Source organism: Micropterus salmoides, unplaced genomic scaffold (assembly GCF_014851395.1).
Source record: "Micropterus salmoides isolate LMB-PRFRI ecotype aquatic unplaced genomic scaffold, ASM1485139v1 Ms_hic_scaffold_1, whole genome shotgun sequence".
Taxonomy (NCBI): domain Eukaryota; kingdom Metazoa; phylum Chordata; class Actinopteri; order Centrarchiformes; family Centrarchidae; genus Micropterus; species Micropterus salmoides.
Genome location: NW_024040040.1, coordinates 53687160 through 53703890, shown reverse-complemented (window position 1 = coordinate 53703890; position 16731 = coordinate 53687160).

Below are 16731 nucleotides of genomic sequence, written 5' to 3'. Positions count from 1 at the left end.
CATATCACATGAATCCTTGATAAATTCTCTAATGAAGCCATTTAGGAAGCTCTAAACATACAAACTGCTGCTGCTGTCTGAGGTTTAAAAGTTTGTATTAGTCCTCTTAGATCAGATTAGAGCTTCTCTAGGTGACTGACAGCTGTCACAGACACTAAGAGGAAGACAGACCAATGATTTCTCTTTCAGGCACAAATTGTTAAATTTAGGCAGTAAATACATTTTAGTATACATTTTAATCTACAAACACAAAATAAAACAAACATGGTAATGTCAGAGGGAACTGAACATGAGACATATTTAGAGTCCAGTATTCTTTCTCTGCACTTTATTGATTGATTGGAGGCACAGCAGAGCACAGGACATTTAAACTGACCGTAACACAGGTTGGTGAACTTGTGTTTGTGTAGGTGGTTCTACAGAAATACAACAAATATAAATAATAAGGTTTAAGTCATATGCATAACAGAATATTCCCCGTTCTGTACATGGATCTTTTCTCAGGTTAAAATATTCATAACAGAACAAAGTAAGTACTTTAGTAATTGAGTACTCAAAGGTTATAACAAGTGCAACCATATTAAACAAACACCAATAATATTTAAGAACACTAGTCATCCATAAGCAGTTAGGTATGACCACTTATACAGACAGAAATACAATCACATCAGAAAACATAATCAAAGTGCACCACCTAGTGGTAAACAGGGGCATTAAATGGCGTGTCTATATTACCGTCCAAATACAGTTAATATAGACTAATTACTCTAACAGCTGAGTTAACTAGCAAAGGGGAAACAAAACATGTTAAAACTAATAACATAACATTTATTTCCACAAAGCCACATAGGTAGGCAATCAGAAACGGTAAGACAATGGGTTGACATCTGAACATGAAATTAAATATCAGGATAATATTATGATGTCACTCCTTACCACGGGTCCATGAAGAAGATAGTTATTCAGCACTTGAACACAAATAAGTCCACACTGGATTAATTGGGCTGCATAATTTGGGGTGTGCAAGTCAGATCGCCAGGTGTGTGTGTGCATCGTGTAGAGAATAAATAAATTAGCGGACTGAATTCCGCCCTATGCTGCGGCGGTGACGTCACTGCAGCCCACCATAGGAGCGCTGCACATTATTATCATGCCTTTTTACAGAGTAGGTAGCAGTTCTCTTACTTTGTGGCTGAGGGTCCAGGTTCATTACTGAAGTCTGGAGTATAATCTTTGGAACGGTCACTCTTCATAGACTGACAGCTGGATCCTGCAGACGCTGCTCTCACCTCCTCTTCCTCCACACAAACACTCATCTTCTGGACTTAATTCAGTCTGAGAACAGTAACACTGACTTTTATTTATTTATTTATTTATTAGGATCCCAATCAGCTGTAGCCGAAACTACAGCTATTCTTCCTGGGGTCCACACAGACACCAAACTCACAGTTAATTACAGTGTAATACAAAATTACAGAAATTCACACAAACTAACACACGACCAAGACAATACAACCATACACAATCACAATACAACACACTACATAAACCCAGCTCTCATCAGTAAAAATCACTCAACAGAACAAACAGAAGAAAAAATAAGAAAAACTTTTATCTAGACCATACATTGCTCTATCTGGAGTCCAAAGCTGATGACACACAGAGCAACCGCCAGAGCAATTGCGCAGGGCGACATTGAACTAATGCTTTAATAATCTGTTCCCTTACATTTTTTGGTAAAAATTTACAACATCTCCTAATCCCCCAAAGACCTCTTCCCATCTTACTCACCAATTTATCAATATGCATTGCCTATGATAATTTACTATCCATTGTAATACCTAAAAGTTTAATCTCTTGAACTTGTTCAACTGCAGCATCATTAACATACAACTTTAATCTGGGCTCTTTTCTTAAGCAATGATTTGTCCCAAATTCAATGCTCTTTGTTTTAGAGACATTAAGAACTAGTTTGTTATTTGTTATCCAGTCAACCACAGATTGCAATTCCCTATTTAAAACTCTTTCGAGTTCTTCTGTCGTGGGTTCTGCCATGTATACTGTTGTATCGTCAGCATAAATGCTAACTTTTGCCCTATACATGATTAATGGTAATTCATTTGTAAACACAGCATATAACAATGGACCTAAACAGCTTCATTGAGGCACATCACAGCTAATAGGTTTGTCATCAGAGTAACTTCCATCTTTGTTTCCTGTTGGTCAAATAGCTCTCCAGCCAAAGAATTGCAGTCTGATTAAATCCATAACATTTAAGTTTGCCTAATAACAGCCTATGATTATATCAAAAGCTGCGCTGAAATCCAATAATATAGCACCTACGAGTTTGTTACTGTCAATTTCCTTAAGCCAATTAGCTGACATTTGAATCAGAGCAGTTTCAGTGGAGTGCCCCTCTCTATACGCATGCTGATAATCTGTGTTCAAATCATTGACTGAAAAATTAAATTGTATTTGCATAAACAATTGTTAATTGTTAATTGTTAATTAACAACCATGTTAATCATGGGCAAAAACCTGACTGAAAAGGTTCAAAAAGACCATTTATATCCAAATAAGATCGCAGTTGCGAAGCAACAACCTTTTCAAGGATTTTGCTTAGAAATGTTAAATTGGATATTGGTCTGTAATTGTCCATGTTTAGATGATCAAGGCCAGGTTTCTTAAGAATGGGGGTCACCGCAGCTGTTTTTAATTCTGCTGGGACAATGGCAGAAGCTAAACTACAGTTTATCATATGCGTTATGAATGCTGCAACCTCGAGGACACACATCTTAAGCAAAACAGTAGGTGTAGGATCGAGCCGGCAGGATGTAGAATTTAACTTCACAATTAGATCACTTATGGCATGGATGGAATAAGTGATTGACATCAATTTGTCTGAAAAGAATTTAGAGAAGCTATTTACAAGCTCCTCAGAGCCTGACATAACATGTTGTGGTGGATTTGTGAGTTTGTTAACCATAGAAAAGAGTGATTTGGGTCTGCACGTGGAATTCCTAATAGTAGAGGAGAAATAAGAGGATCTTGCATTGTTAAGGTCTGTACGGTACTTGAGCAGATGTTCTTTAAGAGCCAAAGAGTGCACAATGAGTCCAGTTTTCCTGTATAGTCTTTCTAGGCGGCGACCCTCAGTTTTCATCATTCGAAGTTCAGGAGTGAACCAGGGTGAGGTACGTGTAGATGGAACCAGTCTAGTTTTAACAGGAGCATGCATCTCAAGTGTTTGAGACAGAGCATTATTGTAGATACAGCAGATTTCTGATGGACAGTTAGACAGTAGACATTCTGATAAAGTAGCCCTTATCGAAGCAGAGAAAGAAGTTGAATTAACAGAATTGATTTTACGATAAGTCAGCATTTTCTTCTGAGGAGATATAGATATTGGAAAACTACAACTGAAGTTTATGAGTTTGTGATCTGAAAATGCAAAATCAGAGCCATTAACAAGAATATTATTCAAGCCAGATATACATACGAGATCCAATATATGACCTCTGGAGTGAGTAGCAAAAGTTACATGTTGAGTCAAGTTGAAATAGTCCAACACAGACATCAATTCTTTGCATTGTGCAGTGTTTTTATGTATATTAAAATCACCAAGCAAAACAACAGATGAATGACAACCACAGACAAGAGTAAGTAACTCATATCAGAGAAAAGGTCAGAGGGACATTTTGGAGGTCGGTAAATTAAAATTACAGCCAGTGACGTTTGGCCAGTCATTTTCAGCGCTAGGTATTCAAATGTTGTAACATCGTGGAACTCAATCTTGGATATTTTAATAGTCTCACGGCAAACTACAGCCAGCCCTCCACCTCTACGATGAAGACGCGGTTGAGAAAAAAAGATGTATCCAGGTGGCGTTAAGAGGTTCAAAAAGTCATTAGGCACCTGCCAGGTTTCCGTCACAAATAGCATGTCCAGGTCAATACTGATGCTTTATCAGTTAGAGAACGGGTGTTCAGCAGCGCACATCGCAAGTCTGCAGATTCCGAGATCAGGATCAAGACGCAGCGATCTTAAATTTCCAAAGTTGATAGGCCTGTCTTTTATCCAGCTGTGTTGTATCCGGAACACGGGTGTCGGTAGAGACAACCGGAATATTATTGGAAGATGAGTAATGATAATTCCGATTTTTTTTCCCACGACCGGTGAATGTAACGAGGTCGGCGTAAAACCTCAAGTTGTTCACACCGTTTATAAGTGTCAGGCGGAAAGATCCTTTTAATGTTCTCAGATAAGCAGCGGGAAATTGCAAAGCCATTTCGGAAAAAATACTTTGATTAACCTCATCAACAAAAAGCAAAAACCAAAAAAAAACAAAACCCTGCAAGTGGATATGTGACGACATGACGAGTGATGACCAGTTCGGCCTACACAACAGTTTATCGGTTTAACTGCGTTAGCCAGAACCGTGTCGGAATCCACAATCCACAGAAGGGAAGGCCACCCAACCATACCAAGGACTGACACCATAAAAGACAAAATGACAAAGAGAGCGGAGACTCACAGTATCAGATGTCGAGAGGGATGAAAGGATGGTAATGGAGAGGGCTCGCAGCCGATCTGTGTGACAGGATCACGGAGACAACCAGGTCAGTTGTCCAAAAAGTTTTGAGGGTGTGAAAAATAGTCCAGTGAATAATCCAAGAGGGTTGAATCAGAGAAAAACATATCCAGAAAGCACAAACGTAATAACAGCAGACAAACAGGTACCAGCTTGAAGCGGCAGCACAAGCGCACCTAGCGTTCTCACACCGGAAGTGAACAGTCAAGTTCAGTGAGGACACACCTCTCATGAGAATAGGTTGTGTTTACTAGCTTCCAAAAAACGCAGCGTCACTGATGGCTGAATAGTCTTTTTAGAATCTGTGGCATGTCGGTTTCACCAGAAATATCACATTAACGGCGAAAGGTGCTGTGGCATATCAGGAAAAAAATCTGTGGCATTTTTGATTGCCACCTTAAATCCCGCAGATAACCGAGACAAATGCCGCGGCATCTCAAGCTGCCACCGGAAATCCCACTGGTAGCTGCCAATGCCACTTTTTGAGCCAGCACCTGCTGGCTCACTGCCCGTTTCCTTATCATCCAATACATGTAGCTGTGCTCACATTGCTGAGCCTCCGGTGAAAGATACACAGATAGTAAAGATAGTTACTGAAAGCAGCAGGCAAGCTAACAATGTAGCACGTCGGCTAAATGCAGTAAATGTACCGTGATCTTGTAACAAGCATGCATTAGTTCAACCTGCAGCTGATAAAAATATTACTGTAAAGTTGCAGTGGGAGTTTACCTGAGCTTCCAGCATGTTGTGTGAAGCTGTCTCCCTGTCTGTCTATAGCCGCTGTCACTCCTTTTCCGGGTTGTGCCGATATGCGGCTCGCTGCGCTGAATGAAGAACGGAGCCGGTGTTGATCTGCCTCTAAGACGGGAGCATTGAAGTAACAGAGTCTGAACATCTCTGAGTGAAAAGTCACAGCCTGCATGCTGGTGTTTCTGCATTTATTGTAGGATTTCTTACAGCGGTTGTGTTTCAGATTATGCTCGCTCATGAGTTCAAGCGAGCACGCGTACGAGCACACGCCTGGTTGCAATCTTAAAACTGCATCGCTAGTGGCCGCTGGAAACTCCATAATGCCCTTTTAAGTTAGGAAAGGAACATTGGAACTGTTAATCTGTAATGGCCTTTTTCCTAAATCAGTTCATAACCCTTATTACCATAGTTACCAAGCAGTTAGGATAGGATCTGTCGGTTAGGAAGCTTTTGTAATACGGCCCCAGGTGCGTAGGTGAGGTGATGTTAGTCTAATAGCATATGTAGCTAACTGACAGACATTTGTCATTGGGGAAAAAAAACAGTATAACCACCTATGAGAGATGAGATAATGAGAATTTCATTCCAGGAATAGTAGTTTCAAAGAGCCCTTTTGAGAGATAATGGCCATCCTTTGCCAAGAAAAGCCACCTGCAAGAAATAATGATCGTTTTGTGCCAAGAACAATACATCAAAGTGCTATTTTGGAAAATCCCTTAAAAAACATTTGTCTGCAAAGTATAATAAAATGTATTGAAGAAGGGTCTTTTGAGGACCATGGTTGATTTAAAAGGATTGAGTGACCAGTTAAACATGTTAACCTTTTTAAAAATTATAATCTTATCTGTTTAAGTTTTAACGGTGTCAAATTATGCATATATGTCTACAAAATATGATTTGACCTTTTTGTGGTCCTAATTGTAAATGTTAGGACTAAAGCATTCAAAAATATAAAAACCATGTTGTTATAAAGATTTATAGTTAAACATATTTACATTTGATAAAACAAAAAGTAGAATGATTAATAAAAATAAGTGAATTTGTACACTAAAGTGGCCAGTAGATGGTAGTAGAGGATAAGAAATTCACCATCAGAACTAGCCAGAAAGGGTGCGGTCAGTGAACGTAGAGGAGGAGATTATGTGTAAATGGGAGGATGCTGAGGAGAATAAAAGGAGGTGTTCGCTGACTGCGCACTCAGTTCCAACTTGATACCTGCCAGGATGTAACTTGTAACTGTAGGAGGAGGAGGAGGAGGAGAGGGCGACGATGACGATGACGATGACGATGATGATGATGATGACGCCAATGATAAAGATGATGTCGATGATGATGTCGACGATGATGAAGAGGATGATGATGATGATGATGACAATGATGATGGCGATGATGATGATGACGATGATGACAATGACGCTTCCTCAGTCTGCCTGGTCTTCCTCATAGTTCAGATGGCGTCACTGTGAGCCTGTCAGGGTTTTACATCTACAATGTTGTTGAAATGAAACAGAAAGAACATTTTTAATGAATAATGATGCTTTTAAACCTTATATACAGGTGAGTGAGAAACTAATCATACGCAGGTGAAAACACTAGACAATCAGTGAGACCACAACCACAGGAAATAAAACAAGACGACACTGGAGGCAGGCATCAACAGAACATTCAAAACACACACTCATCACACCAGAACCGTGACAGTCCTACTTCATTAAACAACGTGTTGCTCCTGTGTTATTGTATTAATGATTTGCATTGTAAAGATAATGTTCATATATACTTTAGGAATAATCAGATCTATTGGGTACCTGAGCTATTGGAGAAGGCAAATCATGTGTGGCACCCTCTATAATAAAGCAAGTGGTTTGGTTGGCTAAATGTCCATAATAAAAGGCACAGGCAACAATAGTAGGCTGCAGCAAGTGTGATAATTTAAAGTGATTCTATCGTATATTTCATGAAGATTAAAAAAAGTCAAATAATTGTATTAAACAGAAATAGCTAAATTAGATATATTCAACAAGCAAAGTGCATTCCCTAGAAATAACTAACCAATACAAAGCAGATGCTATTATTCCAAAAAAGACATCTGGGCTGTATACTTAGCAACATTAAAACACAAAGTAAGTTGTACTTGTAGAGCCCTACAAGTACAAAAATAACGCCAAGGGGTCGTGACCATTTTACTGGGGCACAGCACATGGACACAGGGACACGTGCCCCAGTAAAAAGACTCTAGCGACGCCTATGTGTTGTGGTTCTACTTACTTACTGTAGTTAGGGTTCATACCGCATAGCGGTAGAACACTTCTATGTTAGTGTGTTTTAGTTATTAGAGTTCATAGCGCATAGCTTGAATCCACCACAGCACAACAACAAGAACAGCAGCTATCACAGAGCAGGCTGCAGGAAATAATGTGTACAAATAAGCCATTTATGTGATACCAAAGTAAATATTTGTGTGCAGGCAGCCTTTCATACTGTTGTTCAATCAACCCACAGCATTACTGGGCGGGTGGTGTTGGTACAATCAAGAGAAGATGAGCGCACACTAAACTCTAGTGATTTTATTAACAGCGTTTCCACCACACTTGGTCCTTGCCTTCAGAAAGTTTAGTGTTCGCTCATCTCCTCTACATTAAGTTAACTGCTATAATGAAGTGAGACATACACAGTTATTTACTCTCTTTATGAGCCTAAAATTTAGCCGTCAGCTCCACAAACAGCCGCTGTGGCCACACAGTTCATAAGTGAAATCTCTTATTTTCAGTCATCAAACGCCTCACTTATCATCAGTGACTTATTCTGGCAGCCTGAATGTGAATCTGAAAATAAAGGTGGTTTCTGCTTCAGGCATATTCTGCTTTATTTTCTGACTCCAATTAGAAGAAAAGAATCAGAGGATTTGATCAGAACCAGAATCAACAAGCAGAATCAGAGCTGGAGTCTAGTGTCGACCATGTCCAGATGAGCTGTAGGGCCCCTGTCCTCCCTCCATGTGGCCCCTGACACAGGGCCCCTCTACAACACAGTTAATGATACTGAACCCATCTGAAGGTCTTTATCACTTCTCTTCACATCGGACTTTAGTGCTGCAGATTCACATTTGCAAATATCAGAAAACCAGCTGACACACAAAAAATCTGATGCTCCTCCTTCTGTGCAACAATCAGGATTCAGTAATATTTGAATCAACATGTGATGACAGTTGTTGGCTTGTTTACTCATGTTGCCCCTGTCAATCAAATCTAATCAACCCACACAGTCCACTGTTAAACCCTGAGGCCTTTAAATTACTTTTTTTTGCCCTGGATTTTGCCTCTCAGGCTTCATGTGAGCTGCCCTCCCTAAATGAAAAAGGGTGTTGGAGTTACAGCTTGTGAGGAAGATCTTCAGACAAGGCTCTTTCCAACAAAAATCTCTCCATCCATCTGTCTTTCCTTCTAGTAGAATGACAGGAAAATTCAGAGAAATAATTTCATCTGAACTGTTTTACTCTTTTACACTGACGGGCAAGTTTACATTAAAAGGAAATAATGTCTTCATCACTCAGAGGAGGAGGAGGAGAAGAGAAACTGTTTTACTCTTCAGACATCACATTTAAGCTTCTGTGGATCCTCTTCTCAACGGTCTGTGGCACTTTCATACAGGAATGACGCAGGAAGTAACGCTCACTGAACCTGCAGCTTCTTTTCACCTCTCCTGGGTCCCAAAGTCCTTGGTGTTTCCCCTTACAGTACCTTAAGCTTGAGCCCAACCTGAACCCCTACCCATCATCTCTACATTACCCAACCTAACCCGTATCCCCATGTACTACCGAGAGCAGACTGAGAAGAAGATTTAATTCAACACAAGAACTGGTCAAGACTCAAGTGAGCTGCTGGAAGGGGAAGTTTTGGTAAATGGAAATGTTTTGGTTTTGTTATTAAAGCTTATTTCAAAATGTTTGTTTCTTAAAAAACCTTTGGTGGTTTTGGTGGTATTTCTAATACAGGGCAGCAGGTCATGAAGAGGCATTTGAAACACCTGGAGCTGAGCCCTAACAAGAGAAATTGATCTGCACAAAATTCTTTGTGAATTAATTAATCAGCCAACGGTATCATGAAATCACTCACATGGATTAAATCAAACCCATTGTAGAAGCCTAAAAACTAGCACTTCATAAAAAACATCTTAGACTTTGGAGTTAGAAGTTTTATATTATTTTTTGATGATTCATTTCATGTCAAAAGAAAAACAGATTACATAACAAGTTATTAAAATGTTCTGGTGTTCAGTGTGTGACCAAGGTTCAAGACGGCTCTGGCTTTTCACCAAAATCCAGAGATATTTCAGAGACTAAAAGCGACTCTAATCAATATTTTTATATTAACAAAGGATCAGATGACAACATGAAAGTGAAAGAGGTCCTTTATAGTGACAAACCCACAGATAATTATCACCAGACTTTGCAGTTCTTTAGTTCAGTTTTCTGCAACAATACAATCTGTTAGGATATACTAGTAAACAGAGTATTTAAAAAAGTAAACAGATATATAATCCTGCACTAATAACAATGACACTTAAGTTTGGAGTCAGAATCGTGTTTTAGTTTGTAGATGTCAAGAAGCTTCTATTAAATCCAAACTTTCTACGGGTTTTATCCCATTGTTTCTGCCCGTTATAAACAAATAAACTGAGAGAATAGTCTGGTGTTGGTGGTAATAAGCAGAACTTTATGCATGCAGACTGGATGCTGATTTTTCACATCAACTTCCAAAATGTGTTCGAAATATAATGTGGAAATTAAAGCTGCAAGCAGCGTTGGGCGGGCCCTCGCACTTGTAGCGTGTCCGGGTGTGAGCCGGCCGAGTTGCATATTCTGGAGCTCTGCCGGTGCGGCTGTGAATTTGCTACGCAGTTCCGACGCCGCATGAAGGTGCTATATGTCACTTCCTGTGTCCCCTATGTGGAGCTACATAGCACTTGCCGCCATGAATATAAATCGGTATTGGCATGTAGATGTCTTCAGGGTGGGAGAGTTATCAAGCACGTAAAGTTTGGTTCAGATTTGAGCATGTACACTGAAGTTACAACAACTTCCTGTGTCATGGCGAAGAGTTGATCTTTGACGCCACGCCACGGACACGCCCATTGACGAAAACTCACAGATAACACAACTTTTCATCTTCAATGCCTTTAGAAGGCACAGCACAAATTTGAAGTCGGTCGGACTAAATCCCTAGGAGGAGTTTGTTAAAGTATGTAGTGTGTAAATTATCCAAAATTTGACGTAAAATTCAAAATGGCCGACTTCCTGTTGGTTTTAGGGCATCGCTCCAAGAGGCTTTTTTGTGCGTCTGGACAAGATACACGTACCACAGAAAATTCATGCACGTAGGTGAAACGTGCGGCGGGGGCTACTTCGATAAAAGTCACTTCCTGTTGCCAGCAGTTGGCGCTATGACTGTGGGTGAATGTCGGCATGTACATGTGTTCAGGGCGGGACTCTCATCCTACATGTACAGTTTGGTGAAGATGTGAGCATGTACACTGACGTTACAACAACTTCCTGTTTCATGGCGAATCATCGACGCCCCAGACACGCCCATTGACGAAAACTGACGCTATTAATTGACGCTAGCGAGTCATTTGGCCACGCCCATGCGCGAAACCCATAAAATACGAAATTTTTCACCAGTTCTGACATGTGTGCAAGTTTGGTGAGTTTTCGAGTATGCTCAGGTCCCCAAAATGGAGCTTACTTTGCAGAAAAAAATAAAAATATATATATAATCTTTACAAATTTAATAGGGACCTCGCACGGTCATGCTCGGGCCCTAATGAACTGCAATTCACCTTTAGTCCACAAGGTGAAGCTGCAACAGAAAGCAAAACAGAAGAATCCATTAAAATGTGATGTGTGTGATCTGCAGTTATGTTGTCATAAACAGAACTAATCTGCAGAGGCACTTTGGGTTCAGGTTCAGGTGGAGGAGGTGTCTGAGTGTCCAGCAGAAGGAGTGGAGGAGTCTCAGTTTGTCTGCAGAGACTGTGTAGAAGGACAGAGCAGCAGCAGAGCAGTCCAGATCCACTGATGATACTCTGTCACATCCAGAGGAACACACAGGGATGATGGTGGACTTGACTTTGTGTCTGACAGTGGAGCTGATCTCAGAGCAGTTCAGACTGCAGCACTGTTGGGATTCCTCTGTCAGTCACTGCTGGATGAAGCTCTCCTCTCCACTCTACCTCCCAGTAACATGGCCCAGTCAGAGCCTCTCCACACACAAGCTGATGCTGCTGCTTCAACCTCTCTGGATCATCAGGACACAGCTGATCCTCTCTCAACACCTCCACCTTTCTGATCCCTCACACTCTGACAGAGATCACATTAGTCTGATGAGAGAAGAAGACAGAGAGCAGAAGTCATAAATCAGAGTTTACAGAGACTCCCTTCATCAGCTGTCAGTCAGTGATGCAGCACATCCAGTATAAAGACCAGCAGGGACTTCAGTCCTGTTCAGACCAGAAGTGGAGCGGCTGTGTAGCGTAGCCAGCTTCCTTTCAGCTCTCATGTTAACGTATTGGAGTGAACACACTGAGACCTGCAGAGACTTTGGCCATCAGCTCTGTTTACTCTGCAGGTTTCACTCAAGTCCACAGTGGAAAGAAAGTGCTGAGAGTCCCTGAACGCATCATGACTGCAGAGACAGAGAGATATTCACTGCTCACTGGAATGATGGATTTACTGCTGTTAGGGCTCAAAGCTGTTAAAAACCAGCCGCTCAGTCACATTTGAAGATTTCAGCTACTTTGGAAATATTACAGGACAAATCTGTAAATATGGATGTTCTAAAAAAATATGGACCAAACTAAAGACACATGGACAAATATATATATGATGTTAAAGGTCCTACATGTTCATACAAAGACTGAACAGCTGTTCTTACTGGACTTCAGCAGAGGTTCTGGTCTGTAGAAAGACCACATGGTTACTAAATGTAATGATGGTTCTCTGAAATAAGAGCCACTGATTTGCAGGCTTCAGTCAGACTGATCTCAGAGCTGTGACAAAGATGTACTGATCAGTATTTTAGTATTGAAATGAGAGAACAAACACTTTGAGATCAGATTTGATGGTCCGACAGTTTGATGAATGAGGACCACTGTCTCTATACATCTTGTGATGATGTCAGCTGGAATCCAGCTTTATTTCACTGACTGCTCTTTCTCTCTCTGTCTTTCTGTCCAATCCTGAAGCCTGACACCATCCTCCTCTCACAGCTTCACTGAGGTAAGCAGCCGCTGAGAAGGTTGGAGGTTTACAGGAAATACTGGATCTCTGCTTTGATACTAACTGTGTTTTGTACAATACTGCTGAAACCAGCATGGACTGACTCCAACCCTCTACTAACCTCAGAGTCTCCAGTCTGCAGTGTGGACTCTCCACAAGTTCAGACAGCAGCTTCACTCCTGAATCCTGCAGCTCGTTGTCACTCAGCTCCAGCTCTCTCAGATGGGAGGGGTTGGACTTCAGAGCTGAGGCCAGAGAAGCACAGCTGATCTCTGACAACTTGCAGTACCTAAATCTGAATAAAGAATAAATGGAGATAAAAATTCATTTCTAATCCAATCAGATGTGTTCAGGTTTTAAATGTGGAGCTCAACTTTACTATGTCCTAATCAATGAGCTTTTCCCTAAAATGAGTAGAGGGACTTTGTCATTGTGTTATTGTGGATCATCATAATGTCAGCCTTCTACAGACATCATCCAAATGCCAGCTCAACATTTATACACCTATTTGTGTCAATACAGATCAATAACATGCTGCTGATCTCAGGCCAGTCTGGAATAAGAGGAGAAAAACTATGGGGTGGGAATGGAACAATGGATAAGACACATGCATTTGATGTGAGAGAACTGGGTTGGAATAATACAATATCCACTAATATGTCCCTGAGCAAGACACCTAAGCCCTAGTTGCTCCAGTGCGACCTGACAGATATAGCAATTGTAAGTGACTTTGGATAAAAGCGTCAGCTATGGAATCCAAAGAAGGTTAAAATATTAAGGACAACTGGACTTGGTTGAAGATACTAGAAGAAGTTTCGTCCCTCATCCAAGAGACTTCTTTGACTCTGACTGACTAGTAGGGACACTCTGCTATCTTTATTTGATAATGACCTAGATGACTGAGAACCTTCACAGACATCCTGCTAATTATTTTGGGATGAACACCCTCAGATTGGTACGGGAGTAACAAAGGATAGCCAGGAAAATTGCAGACTACAGAAACCAACCACGGCTTAACCTGAGATCCAGATAACACAAACTTATACCTAACAGCCTACACTTAGGCTCCACAGTGAAAGGGCACAGAGCAGGAGAAAGCGCAACACCAGCTACTGAATGAGCGAGTCAAATAGATCAATTTCACTGTTGAAGCCCTGAACAAAGAATCACACATCTGCCCAGTACAGTACTGGAAAAGGTCATGGATTTCATCAAGAAAGCACAGCCATCTCAGCACAACAAGCGCAAGGAAAGACAGACGCAGAAATTCCAAAACCTACAGTCACAAGCCAGCAAAACACACAAAACAGGAGAATTTTCTTTAAGGAGAAAGGACAACAACCCCACAACGCATGAAACAGATAAAAGAAGGGTGAAAATCTGTCAGATAGGGAACTCGCCCAACCAGAGCAAGAGGTTCTGGCCAAATGATTAAACTTTGCCATTACACCACAGCAGCTACCTATAGTGGACCTCATCACAGCTACAGAATCGGACATTGGGATAAACAAATTAACAGAAACAGAAGCAGAACAGCTCAGACTAAAGGTATCTGCAGCCCTTTCTAATGCAAAGGCTCCCCCTTCCAACCTCACCATCCAAGAAAGGAAGGCTGTGACATCACTGAGCAAGGATCAAAACATCACCATCCTACCTGCTGACAAAGGAAGATGCACCGTAGTACTTAACACAGCTGACTACCAGAACAAAGTCAACACACTACTAATGGACACAAACACATATGAGACACTGAGACGAGACCCAACCAGCAAATATACGAAAAAGGCCATAGAATGTCTAAAACAGTTACAGAAAGAAGAAAACATCACCCGTACAGTACTACTGTTCGTATACTGGAGAAGCCATTCCATGCATATATGGACTACCCAAGATACACAAAGAAGGAGCAGCATTAACTCGGTCACCTACAACATTGCCAAACACATATCTACCATCTTAGACTCTTTGGTTGGCAACAAGCCCCACCACATCCAAAACTCCATTGACTTTAGGAGGACTGAAAATGGATCCAGCTGAAACCATTGTGTCCTATGATGTGACTTCTTTGTTCATCTGCATCCCCACCATGGAGGCTGCAGAAACCGTAAGGAAACAGCTACTACAAGACAACACCCTGGACCATAGAGCCCTGACCAGATCTGTAAATTACTCAACCTCTATCTAAACACCACTAATTTCCAGTACAATGGATGATTCTACAGACCGAAGCATGGCTGTGCCATGGACCTGTGGACATGGAAGAAGTGGAGAGCAAAGCCCTCAACTCTTTCAGAGAAACAGCACCGAGCCACTGGTACAGGTATGTGGATGACACCTGGGTCAAAATTAAAAGCCAGGAAGTGCAAGCCTTCACAGAACACATCAACTCTGTGGACAGTAACATCAAGTTCACACAAGAAGATGTCCACAACAACAGCTTGACCCACACGCACAGGCCAATACTTACTTTTCGATTCCCACCACCCACTGGAGCATAAGTTAGGGGTCATCGGAACCCTGCATCACAGAGCGTACAACATACAAACAAGTGCCCAAGCCAGAGAGAAGGAACAGAACCACCTGAAGGGGGCATTTACAGCCTGTAGATACCCCAAATGGATGAGGATGGGGATGAGGAAAAGAAGGTACACAACAACATTGTGGTTCCATACGTGTCTGGAGTATCAGAGAAACTCAGGATTTTCAACAAACACCATATCCCTGTGTTTTTTAAACCCAAGAATACATAAAGACAGATACTGGTCCACCCCAAAGACCGCACCCCCAAGCACAAAAAAAGCAATCTAGTGTATTCAATCCAATGCAGTGAGGAATGAGCAGACCTGTATATTGGGGAAACTAAACAACCTTTACTCAAACGCATGGCTCAACACAGAATGGCTAACTCCTCGGGTCAAGACTCAGCAGTTTACTTATATCTGAAGGATAAAGGACACTCGGTTGAGAATCACCAGGTGCACATTTTAGACAGAGAGGATGGATGGTTTGAAAGAGGTGTCAAGGAAGCATCTACACCAGGGTTGAGAAGCTGTAGCTTAACAGACAAGGGGGTCTACGCCACCACTTATCCCCTATGCTGTTTTTTTGTCACTTTCCAGGAAACTTAACAAACGTTCACTTTTGGTGAAGATGCCAGTGATGGTTGTTCAGACTTTGCCTCAGGTGGCTCAAACGACCATAACGACTGTCGTTACAAACGCCACGAGAAATGGGAAATGACACCACAGATAGTAAATAGCTGGGTTTCCCTACTAGTCAGTAGTAGTTCCTTGAATGAGGGACGAAACGTCTTCTAGTATCTTCGTTGCCCTTGATTTTTAACCTTGTTTGGATAGTATAACCTTCATATCCATTCCATCCATTCACCCCTCTGTATGTTACATTAAACGATAGAAGGAGAGAGGGTTTGATGCTCCCTTTCTACTTTTTTGGAGATTCTAGAACTACAATTAATCCTGCATTCAGGGCCACAGTGCTGTGGTGGGGTAATCAGGTACTATGTGCTAAGATGTGGTGGTGCCAGATCATTAGGAGCTTTGTAGGTGAGCAGAAGGATTTTAAATTCTATTCTGGATTTTACAGGGAGACAGTCCAGAGAAGCTAAAACAGGAAAAATAAGACCTCTTTTCCTAGTTTTTGTCAGTACTAGTATTCTAGCGGCTTGATAATAAAGAATTACACTAATCCAGCCTAGAAGTAACACATGTATGGGCTAGTTTTTCTGCATCATTTTGAGACAGGATGTTCCTGTTTGTTGCATATTATGTAGTTGGAGGTTGGCCCTGGAGGTTGTTTAATGTGAGAGTTAAAGGACATATCCTGATGTCCTTAAAGATAACTGTTGTTATACGTTTGGGGCTTTCTTGAAGAAACATAAGTCTATTTTGACTGCAGAGTAATCTTAGTGCAAGAAACATGAAAATGTGGACACATTTATAACTTTATGGGTGTTAGTTATGTATGAACATAAATTAGGTACCATTGTTAATAAAACATATCCAATCTACAATAGTAACAGAGAGTCAGTGAACTGACCTCAGAGTCTCCAGTCTACAGAGTGGACTCTCCAGAAAATCACACAGCAGCTTCACTC